The sequence below is a fragment of the Salvelinus sp. IW2-2015 genome, linkage group LG4p, assembly GCF_002910315.2.
Source record: "Salvelinus sp. IW2-2015 linkage group LG4p, ASM291031v2, whole genome shotgun sequence".
In the NCBI taxonomy this organism is placed as follows: Eukaryota; Metazoa; Chordata; class Actinopteri; order Salmoniformes; family Salmonidae; genus Salvelinus; species Salvelinus sp. IW2-2015.
In genome coordinates, this window is record NC_036841.1 from 21,073,809 (window position 1) to 21,089,028 (window position 15,220).

The 15,220-nt window shown below is 41.4% G+C and overlaps 1 pseudogene; it reads left to right on the forward strand.

The window, feature by feature from the left end:
* Positions 1-14,366, forward strand: part of LOC111957420 (somatolactin-like) — a 31,474-nt pseudogene extending 17,108 nt beyond the window's left edge.
* The last annotated feature ends 854 nt before the right edge of the window (positions 14,367-15,220 follow it).

The window sequence follows — 15,220 nt, forward strand, 5'->3', positions numbered from 1 at the left end:
ATTGTATATGCCGGATTTAATGATGTCCTACGCCCACCTACGCTGGCTTTATTTCAACGGTATTAGTTTTATAAAGAAATATCCCCACTCTAAATGTGTGCTGCCAATGACAACCAAACAGAGTCATTACTGTAAGATGGGCAGCTCTGGCTGCTGGGGGAGACTGACTGGTTCTTCACCATAATAGAGTTTTCAGACATCTCCTTTACCATAGTATCTAGTAAATTGGTGTATTATGTGGTATCATTAGGGATATGGGAGAAATTTGAAGGAATCTCTCAACAACGAACAAATACACCAGACAAAGTCTCTGAAACAGATAAGGTCCTCTCTCATCTGAATTGAATCCGAAGTGACCAGCAGTGGTGTAAAGTACTTAAGTAAAAATACTTTAAATGTATACTTAAGTAGTTTTTGGGGGAATCTGTACTTTACTTTTTATATTTTTCACAACTTTAACTTTTACTACGCTGCAATCCTAAAGCAAATAATGTACTTTTTACTACTTACTACTTTACTACAAAAAATCCCTATCTTAGGTCAGTTAGATCACCACTTTATTTTAAGAATGTGAAATGTCAGAATAATAGTAGAGAGAAGGATTTATTTCAGCTTTAATTTCTTTCATCACATTCCCAGTGGGTCAGAAGTTTACATACACTCAATTAGTATTTGGTAGAATTGCCTTAAAATTGTTTAACTTGGGTCAAACGTTTTGGGTAGCCTTCCACAAGCTTCCCACAATAAGTTGGGTGAATTTTGGCCCATTCCTCCTGACAGAGCTGGTGTAACTGAGTCAGGTTTGTAGGCCTCCTTGCTCGCACATGCTTCTTCAGTTTGCCAACAATATTTCTATAGGATTGAGGTCAGGCTTTGTGATGGCCACTCCAATAGCTTGACTTTGTTATCCTTAAGCCATTTTGCCACAAATTTTGAAGTATGCTTAGGCATTGTCCATTTGGAAGCCCATTTGCGACCAAGCTTTAAACTTCCTGACTGATGTCTTGAGATGTTGCTTCAAATAATCCACATAATTGTCCTCCTCATGATGCCATTATTTTGTGAAGTGCACCAGTCCCTCCTGCAGCAAAGCACCCCCAGAACATAATGCTTCACGGTTGGGATGGTGTTCTTCGGCTTGCAAGGCTCCCAACATATCGATGGTCATTATGGCCAAACAGTTCTATTTTTGTTTCATCAGACCAGAGGACATTTCTCCGAAAAGGACGATCTTTGTTCCCATGTGCAGTTACAAACCGTAGTCTGGCTTTTATGGCAGTTTTGGAAAAGTGGCTTCTTCCTTGCTGAAAGGCCTTTATGTCGATATAGGACTCATTTTACTGTGGATATGGATACTTTTGTACCCGTTTCCTCCAGCATCTTCACAAGGTCCTTTGCTGTTGTTCTGGGATTGATTTGCACTTTTCGCACCGGAGTACATTCATCTCTAGGAGACAGGACGCGTCTCCATCCTGAGCGGTGTGACGGCTGCATGGTGCCATGGTGTTTATACTTGCGTACTATTGTTTGTACAGACGTGGTACCCTCAGGCATTTGGAAATTGCTCTCAGGGATGAGCCAGACTTGTGGAGGTCTACAATTTTTTTGAGGTCTGGCTGATTTATTTTGATTTCCCCATGATGTCAAGCAAAGAGGCACTGAATTTGAAGGTAGGCCTTGAAATACATCCACAGGTACACCTCCAATTGACTCAGCTTCTGATAGGCTAATTGACATCATTTTTCTGTAATTTTCCAAGTTGTTTAAAGGCACAGTCAACTTAGTGTATGTAAACGTCTGACCTACTTGAATTGTGATACAGTGAATTTTAGTGAAATAATCTGTCTAAACAATTCTTGAAAAGATTACTTGTGTCATGCACAATGTAGATGTCCTAACTGACTTTCCAAAACTATAGTTTGTTAACAAGAAATTTGTGGTGTGGTTGAAAAATGAGTTTTAATGACTCCAACCTAAGTGTATGTAAACTTCTGACTTCAACTGTATCTTTACTTTTACTCAATTATGATAATTGGGTACTTTTTCCATCAGAGTATGTTGGATGGTTAGGAACATATCCTCTTACCAAAAACCTATGCAAGACACTATCCGTTTGTCTCACTCATGGCCTGTTGAATCCTTGGTATCCTCAAAGATGGTAGTAGGAAGACCACTGTCCTGACATAATGAACATGATACAAGGTACTTTATACCCCTTCAGAGAGAATGTAGGATATGATCAATAATATTATGATGCATTTAATAAAACTCCTAGAAAGATATTGGATACATCCTTTTGCTAGCAGTAGGTATATTGCTAGTAGTGTTATTAGATTCAATAACTACAGATAGATTGGTTCTGTGTATTTTTAAATCTGTGTGTGTGTGTCTACAGTACTCAGTCTTGTAGGGTGGTGTGTGGGCAGTGCTGCTCTGGCCCGTCTGCTCTGGCCCGTCTGCTCTGGCCCTGTCTGCTCTCCCTGGGTGTCCCTCTGGAGTGTAAGGACCAGCAGGGCAGCATCACACACTGTGCCTCCATCTCCCAGGAGAAACTACTGGAATGGGTCATCCAACATGCCGAGCTCATCTACAGGCTCTGAGGAGTCCTGTACTCTGTGAGTACCACACAACTCCTACGTACTTCCTGCATTTCCAACATACCTCCTCTAACAGCACTCACAGAAGAAATGTGTTCATTCATATCTGTGTGCAGACTGTAAGCTTAGTGTTTCACATTATATGTGCCCTGTGTTTTGGGGAAGTACTACAGAAATAATTACCCTGCCAATCCCTTTGCTATATCCTCAACCAATACAACCAACACATTCTGGCTTCAAAGTAGTTCCCCAACTCTCCTCAGACAAAGAAGGATTAGAATCAAGACCATGCTGATAATTATATACTGTGCTGTGCATTCATATTGTGGTTTTCTGTAGCAGTAAAGCCCATACGGTTCCCTTCCATACTGAGAGTAGGGAACCAGCATCGGCTTTGAAATGGAAACATCATGTATCTCCTCATTATTGGAAAGACACTGCATTTTATTTTACCTTTTTTTAACTAGGCAAGTCAGTAAGGAAAACAGTATTATTTCCAATGACGGCCTTCCAAAAGGCCTCCTGCGGGGACAGGGGCTGGGATTAAAAATTATAATATAGAACAAAACACACATCACGACAAGAGAGACACCACAACACTACATAAAGAGAGACCTAAGACAACATAGCATGGTAGCAACACCACATGACAACAACACAACATGGCAGCAGCACAAAATAGTAGCAGCTCTAAACATGGTACAATCATTATTGGGCACAGACAACAGCACAAAGGCAAGAAGGTAGAGACAACAATACATCACGTGAAGCATCCACAACTGTCAGTAAGAGTTTCCATGATTGAGTCTTTGAATAAGAGATGAGATAGCTATACAGTTCTATCTCAGGTAGGGGGGAGTGAGCCCTAAGAGGGTTTTATAAATAAGCATCAACCAGTTGGTCTTGCGACGGATATACAGAGATGACCAGTTTACAGAGGAGTATAGAGTGCAGTGATGTGTCCTATAAGGAGCTTTGGTGGCAAATCTGATGGCCAAAGGGTCAAAATCATCTTGCCGCTCGATAGCACCCTTACCTGACGATCTATAAATTACGTCTCCGTAATCTAGCATGGGTAGGATGGTCATCTGAATCTGGGTTAGTTTGGCAGCTGGGGTGAAAGAGGAGTGATTACGAGAGGAAACCTAATCTAGATTTAACCTTAGCCTGCAGCTTTGATATGTGATGAGAGTAGGGCAGTGTACCATCTAGCCATACTTCCAAGTACTTCCATGAGGTGACTACCTCCAGCTCTAAACCCCCAGAGGTAGTAATCACACCGGTGGGGAGAGGGGCATTCTTCTTACCAAACCACATGACCTTTGTTTTGGAGGTGTTCCGAACAAGGTTAAGGACAAAGAAAGCTTGTTGCACACTAAGAAAGCTTTGTTGTAAAGTGATTAACACAAAATCCGGGGAGGGGCAAGCTGAGTATAAGACTGTATCATCTGCATATAAATGGTTGAGAGAGCTTCCTACTGCCTGAGCAATGTTGTTGATGTAAATTGAGAAGAGTGTGGGGCCTAGGATCGAGCCTTGGTGTATTCCCTTTGTGACAGGCCATGGCTGAGACAGCAGATGTTCAAATTGTATATACTGTACTCTTTGAGAGATAGTTAGCAAACCAGGCCAAAGACACTTCAGAGACACCAATACTCCTTAGCCGGCTCACAAGAATGGAATGATCTACCATATCAAATCAAGTCAATAAAAATAGCAGCACAACATTGCTTAGAATCAAGGGCAATGGTGACATAATTTAGGGCCTTTAAGGTTGCAGTAACATATCAATAACCTGAGCCAAAACCAGACTGCATACCATAGGGAATACTATAGACATCAAGAAAGCCAGTCAGTTGATTATTGACAAGTTTGTACAACACTTTTGATAAACAGGGCAAAATAGAAATTGGCCTATAACAGTTAGGATCAGCTTGATCTGCCCTTTTAAATAAAGGACATTTGGGTTGCACGTTATGTTCAGAAAACCAAAGCCTCGTTCCGTTCGACGAAAATTCCAAAAAGTATCCGTAATGGTCGTAGAAACATGTCAAATGTTTTTTATAATCAATCCTCAGGTTGTTTTTAACAAACATAATCGATAATATTTCAACCGGACCGTAACCTATTCAATAAGAGAGAAAAGGAAAATGGAGAGCTACCCCACTCGCGCGCAGGAACTATTCAGAGGACACCTGACTACTTTTGAAAAATCTCGCCCATTTTTCAAAATAAAAGCCTGACACTATGTCTAAAGCCTGGTCACAACCTGAGGAAGCCATTGGAAAAGGAATCTGGTGATACCCCTTTAAATGGAAGAAAGACGGGCCAGGAAACACAGATTTAAAAAAATAAAAATAAATTAGATTTCCTCAGGTTTTCGCCTGCAGAATCAGTTTTGTTATACTCACAGACAATATTTTGAGTGTTTTCTATCCTAATCTGTAAATGATATGCATATTCTACGATCTGGACCTGAGAAATAGTTTGTTTACCTTGGGAACGTTATTTAAATAAAATAAAAAATCTGACCCCTAGCGTCAAGAGGTTATTAAAAGGGTTAGAGATAGGCTTGGCAATGATGGGGGCTGCTAGGGGGCGCTGTTTTCACTTTGTAAAAAATCGTGCTCAAATTAAACTGCCTCGTACTCAATTCTTGCTCGTACAATATGCATATTATTATTACTATTGGATAGAAAACACTCTCTAGTTTCTAAAACCGTTTGAAYTATATMTGTGAGTAAAACAGAACTCATTTTGCAGCAAACTTCCTGTCAGGAAGTGAAAAATCTGAAATCGGGGGCTCTGTTCCAGGGCCATCCTATTAATTTGCCTGAAATCTATGGATCTACATGCACTGCATATGCCTTCCACTAGATGTCAATAGGCAGTGAGAGGTGGAATGGGGTGTATAGCTTGATCTGAGGCCGAAAAAGACCTCTTGGAATGACGTGACCACTTTTTCCTTTGTTCAGCAAGGCGCGAGAAGGAACCCTGGATTGCGTTCTGAAAAGCTTTCGTTATAGACGTTAGATATCTCCGGCTCTGATTTTATTTGATATATGTGTTAAAAACATCATAAAGTAGTTATTTTAAACCGAGTTATATCAGTTTATTGCGATTTTCGGAATTTTCTTTTCTTTGCRTTATGGTGAAGTTGGACACTCCTGCGCCACATGGCTAGCTTTGGTTGCTAATTCGACAGATGAAGAGGACATTCTACAACCAAACAACGATTATTCTGGACAAAGGACCCCTTGTACAAGATTCTGATGGAAGCTCATTAAAAGTAGGAACCATTTATGATGTTATTTCGTATTTCTGTCGAAAATGTGTAGTCGTATTTTTCGCCCTGATTTGGGCGCTGTCTCGCTATAACGTAAGCTGTACGTCGTACTAAAGTTATTTTAAAAAATCTAACACAGCGGTTGCATTAAGAACTAGTGTGTCTTTCATTTGCTGTCCAACATGTTTTTTTTAGTAAAGTTTATGATTAGTTATTTGATTAGATTAGGTGCCTCTCCAAGATTTCTCCGGACAGTTTTTTTGCATTTTGACTACGTATTCACATTGTAAAACCACGATTTGTGCCCGCTAAATATGCACATTTTCGAACAAACCATATATGTATTGTGTAATATGATGTTATAGGACTGTCATCTGATGAAGATTGTGAAGGTTAGCGAATAAATGTATATCTTTTGCTGTTTTTTTTGCTATCGCTACCGTTGCGTTGAATGAATGCTGTTGTATGGTTGGCTATTGTAGTAAGCTAATATAATGCTATATTGTGTTTTCGCTGTAAAACACTTAAAAAATCTGAAATATTGGCTGGATTCACAAGATGTTTGTCTTTCATTTGCTGTACACCATGTATTTTTCATAAATGTTTTATGATGAGTATTTAGGTATTTCATGTTGGTCTCTGTAGTTATTCTAGCTGCTTTGGTGAGATTTGTGATGGTGGCTGCAATGTAAAACTATGATTTATACCTGAAATATGCACATTTTTCGAACAAAACATATGCTATACAATAAATCTGTTATACGACTGTCATCTGATGAAGTTGTTTCTTGGTTAGTGACTATTTATATCTTTATTTGGTCGAATTTGTGATAGCTACCTATGCGGTAAAAAAATTGTGAAAATATGCGGTTGAGTCTTTTGCTATCGTGGTTAGCTAATAGAAATACATATTGTGTTTTCGCTGTAAAACATTTTAAAAATCGGAAATGATGGCTGGATTCACAAGATGTGCATCTTTCATCTGGTGTCTTGGACTTGTGATTTCATGATATTTAGATGCTAGTATTTACTTGTGGCGCTATGCTAGGCTATGCTAGTCAGCTTTTTTACTGATGAGGATGCTCCCGGACCCGGGATGGTGACTCGTGAGAAGTTAAAGAAGAAAGGATCTAAACCATCTGACCCAGATGTTTTTTGGGGTTCAAGTTTCAGGAGCTCCTTTAGCACCTCAGACTCAGTGACTACCTGCAGGTACACATCATCAAAATTAAGGGACATGGGCAGCTGTGAGGAGGAGGGTTTATTCTCCAGGTCTTTAACCGTTTCCCAGAACTTCTTTGGGTTCGACACAGAGAGAGAACTGCTCCTTAAAGTAACTAACGTTGGCCTTCCGGATAGCCTGAGTGCACTTATTTCTAATTTACCTGAACAAGAGTGAGTCAGCCTGAGTATGTGTGTGACGAGCTTTATTCCAAATGGAATTCTTGAGGTGGAGTAACTCTGCCAGATCAGTCGAACCAGGGGCTGAACCTGTTTTTAAATCTAATTTTCTTATTTAAAAAAATTAAAATAAAAATAAGGTCCAAGCGTCTTCGACAGAGGGGATCAAGCTGATTCTTTACCAATTTACAGAGGTCAGGTCATGAAGGAAAGGTTGCTCATTAGATTTTTAGCAAACGTCTATGACAAATCGTTTCACTGAGCAACCATTACGAGTACAGGCTGTAAAACAGTGATCACTAAGGTCATTACAGAAAACACCAGACTGATTCCTATCAATATTATTTTTGAGGATAACATCAAGGAGAATAGCCCTTTCTGGGTGTTTGGAGTGTTCCCTTGTGGGATTGGTAATAATCTAAGAAAGATTTAGGGAGTCCCATTGCTTTTGGTCAGGTGATTTTAGCATGTCCCACTGTAGGTCACCTAGCAGGACAAATTCAGACCTAGTGTAAGGGGCCAGGAGAGAGTTTAGGGCAGGTAGGGTACAGGCCAGTGCTGATGGTGGACAATAACACCCAGCATCAGTCAAAATAGCTATTTGAAAGTGTAATGCTTAAAACCAGCAAATCAAATTTTGGGGGGACAGATTTGGTGGACACAACTGAGCACTGAAGTTGCTCCTTGGTAAAGATTGCCACTCCACCCGCTTTGGAAGGTATGTCTTGGCGAGAAAGGTTATAACCAGAAAGGTTAAAATCAGTGTTCAAAAAACTCTTTATTTACCACGTTACAGTAATGAACAACACATCTGGATTGGAGCTGTGAACACACACTTTCAATTCATACATTTTAGGTAATAAGCTTCTAGAGTTAACGTGCAGAAAACAGGCTTTTACAACAGATGAAATCAGTGAACAGATATCAGAGCACATGTCAGAATTGTAGATGGGCCAGGTTGTACATGCACATTTCCAGATATCATCAGCGGTAATACAATCAGGGCACGGCAGAGGACAGGGAGAGGTCTGCAATGTTGTTTTTTTATGACATTTAAATGTGCATCAGATGGCAACAAGTTCATATGTGTGGAAGGACCACCAGAGGGCAGGCTGGGCTCACGGATGGTAGCCCAACAAGGCATGGGAGACAAGGTAACCAGAGGCAATTAAGCACAGCTGACACTACTAATGAGATATTCTCCTTCCCCTATAAGAGAGAGTATGGAACCAGCAGAGAGGGAGGAAGAACTATCTCTGGAAGATGGCCACTGTGACAGAGGAGCTATCTATGAAGAACCATTAAGACAGTGACAATCCCATGACTTTTGTTGTAGTTTAAAGACAATCGTATTGTGTTCCTGGTTGATCTGGAGAAGAAGATGAATGTTATTTTTCCCTTGGGAGATTTTCATTGATTATGTTGGAGTGTTTGTGTTGACCAAATGCCCTCAATATAGAACTGTGTTCAATCAAGAAAACCTACTCCTGACTCGTTTGTTCCACCTTCCCGCTTTAGAGTGACGCCCAATTACTTGGTCCGCTCACATATGGTACAGCAAATCATGCAGGAGAGACATGCATGAGGCCAACAGATGAGAACATGTTGAAGAACAAAACACCAGCCGCTCTGATTGTAATTCAGCTGACAGATGACGTGTCTCTATTGGCTAGGGTTTGGCGAGCATGAGTCAGTGTTTCTGACATGTTGTTCACTGTCTGTTTGATACATAGGAGGAGATGTTTGTCCCTTTCCCCGTGCACTTTCCCGTGAGGAACCAGGCAAGACGAGTGAAATCCAGCAGATCTCGGTGAGCAGATGGGAGCTGGACGCTCCACTGTTCTCTCTCTCTCTCTCTCAATCTCACTCTCTCAATTAAATTTAAATTTAAGGAGTTTCATTGGCATGGGAAACATATGTGTACAGTACATTGCCAAAGCAAGTGAAATAGATAATAAACAAAAGACAAATAAGTCACATTAGTCACATTACTCACAAAAGTTCCAAAAGAATAAAGACATTTCAAATGCACGGGACAGAGCATCAGCAATGATATTATCCTTACCACTAATGTGTCTAATATCAAGGTTGAATGGTTGCAAGAACAAAGCCCAACGCATCAGGCGCTGGTTGGGATTTTGCAGGGACCTCAGAAAAATAAGTGGGTTGTGGTCAGTGAACACAGTTAAAAGGGTCAAACCAGAACCAACATAGACTTCGAAGTGCTGTGAAGCCCAAATAAGACCTAAAGCCTCCTTTTCAATTACAGAATAGTTTTGCTGATACTTATTAAAATTCTGGGAGAAGAAACTGACTGGACACTCAACAAGCACAGCCCCAGCACCGATTTGACTGGCGTCTACCTGCAGTTTGAAAGGTTTCCCAAAATTTGGTGCTACCAACACAGGTGCCAAACACAAAAGAGCCTTAAAGAGTTTAAATATAGTAAATTGGAATTTGTGGTCTGTATATTTTATCATTTCATTTAGGATACCATCAAAACCACAGGCCTTTTTGGGTTGAAGGGTTTGTATTTTGTCCTGTATTTCATTCAATGTAATTGGAGAATCCAGTGTGTTCTGGTAGTCTTCAATAGTTGATTCTAAGATTTGTATTTGATCATGTATGTTTCAGCTGATTGTGGTTTGTTATAGGGCCAAAAAGAGTGGAGAAGTGGTTTACCCATACATCTCCATTTTGGATAGATAATTCTTCATGTTGTTGTTTAGTGTTTTCCAATTTTCCCATAAGTGGTTAGTCTATGGATTCTTCAATTACATTGAGCTTATTTCTGACGTGCTGTTCCTTATTTTTCCGTAGTGTATTTCTGTATTGTTTTAGTGATTCACCATAGAGAAGGCGTATGCTCAGGTTTTCTGGGTCTCTATGGGTCTCTCTATTTTTGGTTGGATAGGTTTCTCAATTCTTTCTTAGGTTTTTGCATTCATCATCAAACCATTTGTCATTGTTGTTAATTTTCTTAGGTGGTCCGCTTGACATTTTATATTTGATAGGGAAGCTGAGAGGTCAAATATTCTGTTCAGGTTTTCTACTGCCAAGTTTACACCTTCACTATTACAGTGAAATATTTTGTTCAGGAAATGTTCCAGAAAGAATTCAATTTGTTGTTGCCTAATTGTTTTTTTAGTAGATTTCCACTCTACTTTCCATCCATCTATAGCATTTCTTAATATTATTCAGTTCCTTTGGCTTTGATGCCTCTGTTTAAGTAGACTGTGATTTTGCTGTGATCTGATAGGGGTGTCAATGGGCTGACTGTGAACGCTCTAAGAGACTCTGGGTTGAGGTCGATTATAAAGCCAGACTGTGCTCACTGAGTCTGTACCTAGTCAATGTTTTCCTCAGTTTTCTATCAGTCACAGTGGTCAGATAGTCTGCCACCATGTACTGTCTGTTTAGAGCCAAATAGCATTGAAGTTTACTTTGATTTTTTGTGGTGTCTTTCCAATAGGTGATATATTTTTCTTTTTGTTTTGTGATGATTTGGTTGGGCCAGATTTTCTGAGGGCTGTTCTGAGGCTCTATGGGGTTGGTTTGGGTTGGTGAACTGAGCCTCAGAACCAGCTGGCTGAGGGGACTCTTCTCTGGTTTCATCTCTTGACATTGTAGAGCTGTGTGATGGAATGTTTTGGGGTCACTTGTTTTTAGATGGTTGTAAAATTTGATGGCTCTTTTTTCTATTCGAATGAGGAGGGGGTATTGGCCCAATTCTGCCCTACATGCGTTATTTGGAGTTTTTCTTTGTACTTGCAATATGGTCTTGCAAAACTCTGCATGCAATATTTCAATTGGATGTTTGTCCCATTTAGTAAATTCATTATTAGCGAGTGGACCCCATACTTCACTGCCATATAGAGCAATTGGTTCTATAACTGATTGAAAMATKTTGAGCCAGATTCTAATTRGAATTTCGATTTTGATGTTCCTTTTAATGGCATAGAATGCTCTTCTTGCTTTGTCTCTCAGCTCATTCACAGCCATGTGAAAGCTACCTGTGTTGCTGACTACCAGATCTCTGTAACCTAGAGGGCAACCGGTGGGTCCGTCTCCTTTATACCATGTTTCTTGTAGGATGACAATGTCTGTATTTCCAATTTATTTGATGAACTCTTTAGGCCAAAGACAGATGACCTCAGACCTTGTATATTCCAGGATGAGATAGTAAAAGCTCTGTGTTCCATAGTGTCTAGTGTTGTTTTTGTGTGGTTTTGTGTCGCATGATGGGGCTTGGGCGGGTGAAATAGTGGGGGTTGGGCCTGTTGCTCTGCTAACGACCTGGGTATTTGTCCTGCTGTCATGTCGAGGTCCTTGCTGGGGGGCATGGGGTGGGCAGAAGGGGCGTAGGTCTAACATGGGGGGGCCTATATTGGGTGTGGCCAGGGTTTTCTTGGGGGGGTCGTAGCTGGTTGGGATGTGGCTGGTGATGCTGTGGTCTGGGTGTAGGTCCTTTTGGCGTGGGTTCTCTCGGGGCAGGTACTTCGGGAGAGGGTCTTGCAGGTCTGGGAGGGTGTCTCGCTGGTCTGGCTGGGGTGTCCGTTGCTCTGTTGCTCCTGTGTTGGTGCTGGGGCTATGGTTGAGGTTGACGTCCTTCAGGGTCCTGGCAAAAGTTGGGATTGCTGCCTTGTAGAGGTGGACCTGGTCATAAATGCTGTTCAAGTCCTGGGTGGAGTGGTGGGCCAAGTAGACATTAGGTTCTGAGGCACAGTCTCGCGAAATGCTTGCATTCACCCACTGTATGGTGGTAGCAGGGTGGAGATAACCATTTGTGCGTTGGGGAAAGTGGAAGAAGCTTTTTCAATCACTCCCTTGAGTGCTGTGGCCACCCTTTCCAGCTAGCCCCTCAGGTCATTTGTGCCTGTGTGAATTATGATGTTTCTGGGGGGACCCTAGTCTTTTCTCCGACAACAGATCCAGGGAATGCCTAGTTTTTGGGCACCAGTGTTTAGCCACTTTGTGTTTGGGAAAAAGTTTATTTTCTTGAATGTATTTGCCATTTGAGTCAAAGAGGAGCACACTTTCTGGCTTTTGTGTGTCCTCAGTGGATGGGGGTTGTCAGAAGGGCTATCTGGGGATGTGTGTCTCTCTCTCTCTCTCTCTGTGTGTGTGTGTTTGTTTGGACTTTTGTCTTAATTTCTGGTGATTGAGATGTCTTCCTTCTATGATTGTGTGTATGATTGTGGGACTCCACACACACACCCACGCGCACAAACACACACACACACACACACACACGTGCCTGTGTGTGTAGCCCCAAAGCACAAAACAGCCTTGGCGGGACATAGAAACAGCGCGTAGCTTTGAAGTTATGGTCACTTAACGTATGAGTGAGTCTTCTGTCCCTGTAGTACCATCTTCTGTGGTGGATTGTTTTCGCCGATTGAATAGTAGTTGGGCCTAATTATTCTTGTATCTTGTTCCCACCATTGTTATAATTGTTTGTTTTATTTACCTTTATTTTGACAGGGAAGAAATACTGACACTAGAGTCTCTTTACAGATGAGCTCTGCTTAAATAATTCAAACACATATAGTATGCAATATACAAAATCACAAAACATATTAAGAAAAACAGACACATTTATCAACAGAGGTCCAACTCTGAACTGACCAAGGGGGGTCGGAACATCTAATTTCAGAGAGCTCTGGATGTTGTTCCACATACAGGGCTAAAAAAACAAAAATCAGCTTCACCCAACTCTGTGGAGACCGAAGGGGCCTCCAGTGTTATCCAAGCCTGAGACCGGATTTGGTCATTTGTAAGTCTAAATTGAATTAATGATGACAGATACATAGGATGTTTCTGCATGAGTGCTTTGTACATAAACACAAGAAAATGCTGCTCTCTCTTTACATACAGAGGCCCAAACTACTTTTTGATACAGAACACAAAGGGGAGTTCTATAACCGTCATCAATTAATCCTCTACATCGTACAAATGGCAAGTGCAACGCTGTGAGTTTGGAGCAGGGAGACGATAATTGTTCACTCCTATAACTGCTAGCTGAAGACCAGATCCCCCTCGGCTAATTTCTGACCTTGCATTCTACACTGAATGCCAAAAGGTTTAATTGAGTGCAGAAAAACCCTTTCCTTGTACTTTTAGCACTGTAATGTTTCTGTCAGATATATTGATGACTTTACTGTTGAAGGTATTGCCTCTGTGCCTCTGTGATTTGCAAGTAATTATTTTTAGGTTAGTATATAATTGCTTTAGCTGAATCCAGTTACATGACTATACTAAAACTGCACAATAGCACAAATGCAAATCAATTATTTCTAATATACAGTACTGTTCAGTATACAATAGTCACAAAACTCAAACTGTGCTCCCTAAACTGTGTTGTGCAGGACAAGTGGCTCCTCCACTCAGTCCTAATGCTGGTCCAGTCCTGGTCTGAGCCTTCGGTGTACCTGCAAACCACCTTGGATAATTACGGCGACGATCCTGACACTACTCAACAAGACCAAATGGGTGTCGGAAAAACTCCTTAGTTTGGAGAAAGGAGTGGTGGTCCTCATCAGGAAGGTACTTCAGTGTCATTGCGCATTGTCCTCTTAAGCCCAATGCATGTTCACATAATGTAAATCCATTAGCACTCATTTGCTCACATCTCGTAGTCCTCTATCAACGGCTCATTTCCTTGACTTCACCTCTCTCCCTCTCCCTCCCTCTCTCCTCCCCCATCCCCCATCCCTCTGTCTACTCTGTCCTGTCCTTCCTGTGTTCTATAGATGCTGGACGAGGGCATGCTGACCACCTCCTACTATGAGCAGGGCGTGACTCCATACAACCTGCAGCCTGAGGTGCTGGAGTCAGTTCTGAGGGACTACACTCTGCTCAGCTGCTTCAAGAAGGACCCGCACAAGATGGAAACCTTCCTCAAGCTCCTCAAGGTTCACCAGACTGACAAATACAGCTGTTTCCTTTACGAGAGAACAACTATTTACACCCCATTCAAACCCCTACTATTATATGGACTAAACAAGACACTACCCACCCACAATGAGGCTAGCATTAAACATTTTTCCTCCCTGCTTCTGGTGCCCCCGCATTTGCCTTGAACACATAGCGAGGTCGACTGATATGACCTCTGCCTTAGGGTGTCTAACATCATCAAATAAATGTATTTATAAAGCCCTTTTTACATCAGCCGATGTCACAAAGTGCTATACAGAAACACAGCCTAAAACCCCAAACAGAAAGCAATGCAGATTTAGAAGCACGGTGGCTAGGAAAAACTCCCTAGAAAGGCCGGAACCTAGGAAGAAACCTAGAGAGGAACCAGGCTCTGAGGGGTGGCCAGTCCTCTTCTGGCTGTGCCGGGTGGAGATTATAAAAGAACATTGCCAAGATGTTCAAAAGTTCATAGATGACCAGCAGGGTCAGATAATAATAATCACAGTGGTTGTAGAGGGTGCAACAGGTCAGCACTTACTCAGGAGTAAATGCAGTTGGATTTTCATAGCCAATCACCGAGTGTGTGCCTGGTGCATTACAGTATGTTAGCAACTGACTGACTGTTTCCAAACATTTTCGTACATGCAACACTAAGTAGGTGTAATGGTTTGCCACTTTATTTGAAAAGCTGCATTTCATATTTTCCTTTATATTTTTATAACCTGGCAAAGCGTTGCAGGGTGAAGTCCCAAAGGGGGATTTGCATCTTGCTCTTTCAAAAAAAGAAGAAAAATCTGCATATTTTACGATTGATTTCCATTTCCTTTGTTCTTAACTGGAGTTTGTATTCCTATCTGGTTCTGCAGTGTTTCGATTATTTCTGTGGCCCCTTGTGTATTTGGAGAGATCCTGTTCTTCTAGTCGAGCTGGCTTCACCTCTGCATTAGTGAAATGGAACACACTCGGTAGGAGACGGGAGTCAAAGGAAGCTACAGACAAAGAGAAGAGCTAAAGATAT